Genomic DNA, 2,696 nt, shown 5'->3' with positions numbered 1-2,696 from the left:
AGGCTGATTGCTGCTGCTGCCAGGCCTCGTCCTGCCTTGTGTGGGGGCCACGCACCCCCAAGACCAGGGTCCTGGCAGGCCACCCTGGTGTTGCCGCCCCCGGACCAGTGCCATGTGTGCCTGTCTACACTGGGGTTTTTGGGCAGCATGGCAATCATGGATGGTGGAGCAGATCCAGTGCCTGCGCAAGATTGGTGTATGCATCATGCTGTGCTACGTTGCCCTTTGAGTGGGCTTTGAGGTGCAAACGGCCAAGTGTAGCTACGCCACGATCCTCTGGTTCCTGTACATTTTCGTGCTGGAATTCAAGCTTTACTTCATCTTTCAGAATTACAAAGCTGTGTGGCTGAGCCTTGCGACCTGGTGGTGCTCAAGGTGGTGACGCTTGCTGTAGATGTATGTGCCTGGCCTTTTCCTGGTGCTGGTGGCACTCGACCCCATGGAGTAAGTGCTCAACTTCTACAAATGTGAGGACCTGTGTGGCTGCCTCTTCCGGGTGGTGCAGGATGTGCTGGACACGCGGGCCAACCTGTGGGAGCCGCCACACACAGGGCTGCTGCTGTAGGCTGAGGGCCTTACCTTCTTCTCTGGCTACATGCTGTGGCTGGTGCTGCCATGGGTGTCTGGTGCTCAGCAAAGTCAGGATTCGGAGTGAGCACATTACACAACAGGAAATGATGCTGTACTGGGTGCTCAGCCTCACCACTACCAACAGTCGATGTGGTGGCCATGCTGGCACATGGCCAACCTGGTGCTCTTCCCACACAGCTGCATCTCCAGCCATCTTTGTCATCAAGAACATGGTGGCACACGCCACCAAGGCCTGCACCTTCCTCTAATACCTCGGCCTGGTGCACAACTTCCCGCCGCCCCTGCTAGCTCTGGAGCTGCAGCCACCACCCTCACAGCATAACTCTATCCTGCGCCCCCTCAGCTGCATGGTCCACCAGACCACCCCCATAGGCCCTCACCCAGGCACGTCACTCTGGACATGTCACAGGACCCCTGTAGCTCTGGGATGTTGGCGGGCACAGACTTTGGTTGGTGGGGAGCATGCAGTTTGCATGGGATTGGGGGACCAAGCTTACCAGTCCCTTACCTGCCCTGGGTGGGTGGGTGCCTGAGTGCCAGACCTGTAGCTGCTGCTTCATCTCAGGGACCCCCTTGGACCACTGACCTCAGCCCCACTCCCCTGCCAGCCCCAGAGCAGGGCAGCACCAGTGGGAGGGCCCTCCCCTGCCAGCTGGGTGGGAAGGAAGGACAGAGGGGAGTGAGATCTGGTCCTTTGGGGTCCCACAGTGGGATCCTCTGGCTCAGAGTTTGGGGCCAAGCAGGCCTCTGTCATTTTAAAGACTCATGTTTATAGTTTCATATCCAAAGTCTCACTGTGCTGTTTGCTGCATCCTGGGGAAGGGGGTGGGAGGAGAGGATGTGAGTGAGAGGGAATTGAGCCTCCTCCCCAGGGAGCTCTTAGGAGCTTTTGAGTGGGGACCCATTGCCATTGTCCCAAAGAACCCTCCCTCCAATATCACTGTCCCCACCCCTAGAGGATCCCCAGTCTCTGGGCCATGGACTGGTACCTATCTGGGCCTGTTAGGGACAGGGCTGCACAGCAAGAGGTGAGCTTGAGTGTAATGTGCTTGAATCATCCTGAAACCATTCCCCCCACCCTGGTCTGTGGAAGAATTATCTCCCATGAAACTTGTCCCTGGTGCAAAAAGGTTGGGGACCACTGTCTTAACACATCCCCAATCCCAGGGTGTGCGGGCCCATATCCCTGTCCCTGCACCTCAGGTCTAGAAATGTCCCCAAGCCCCTAATTCTGCTCTGTTGCAAGGGGACTCCCCCAGCTCACAACAGCAGAAGCCAGATGGGTCCCAGCTTTGCTGGCCAGGTGGCCCTTGCAACCTTAGGCTAGGAACATGGAACTTGGCCCCACCTCATGAGGCCTGGCTATGGCCTAGACTATGTGGAGACCACAGCAGCCCTGGACCAGGCAGCATGGTACCCTGGTGGCAGAGAGGCCAGGACACTGAAGTCTATCTGCAGGTCTCTTACCCAGCCTCCCCCAGTAACCCAGGGCTCCTACTAGACCCTGGGGGGAGGACCTCCCATAGCATCTGGGAAGGATGTTGCCATGGCTGTCTGAGGATGCCTTGCATGGTGACTGGGTGGTGGTTACACATCTTGTCAGGTGACATGGAGCATTGTGGAGCTCAGTGGCACTTCCTGATGCAAGGCCTAAGTCCCTGACACCTGAGGATCTATACTAACCTCTTTCAGAAGGGTGGGAACTGGGGTGCAGAGAGGTCCTCTGGGAGCCCTTTTCCTCCAGCAGAGGTTCAGAGTTTGGCTGGGACATCACGGGGGCCCATGGGCAGGTGGCAGCATTACCCCATGCACCTGCTCTCCTCTAACCCCTCCCATCCCCAAGCTCACTGCTGCCTGGGCTCTGACCTCCAGGAGTCACCTGCTCTCCAGCCAGCTGGCTTCCAGAATAACTTTCATCAGTTGTGCCAGAATTACACCAGTGCTAACACCCCTCTCTGGTCCAGCCCTCGGACATACCCCACCGGCAGCTCTATGGACAACAGGGAGCCCTAATGGGGAACAGGTGGCTCACCTCCTTGGGGTGCAGAGCCTGGGGGTCAGCCACATTGGCAAGTGGACAGGGCCAGGGCAGGGAGCTGTGAGAG

This window comes from Phyllostomus hastatus, unplaced genomic scaffold (assembly GCF_019186645.2).
Source record: "Phyllostomus hastatus isolate PE091 unplaced genomic scaffold, TTU_PhHast_1.1 phas_scaffold_193, whole genome shotgun sequence".
Classification (NCBI taxonomy): Eukaryota; Metazoa; Chordata; class Mammalia; order Chiroptera; family Phyllostomidae; genus Phyllostomus; species Phyllostomus hastatus.
The sequence above is the reverse complement of the archived record's forward strand: the minus strand, read 5'-3'. Positions refer to the sequence as shown.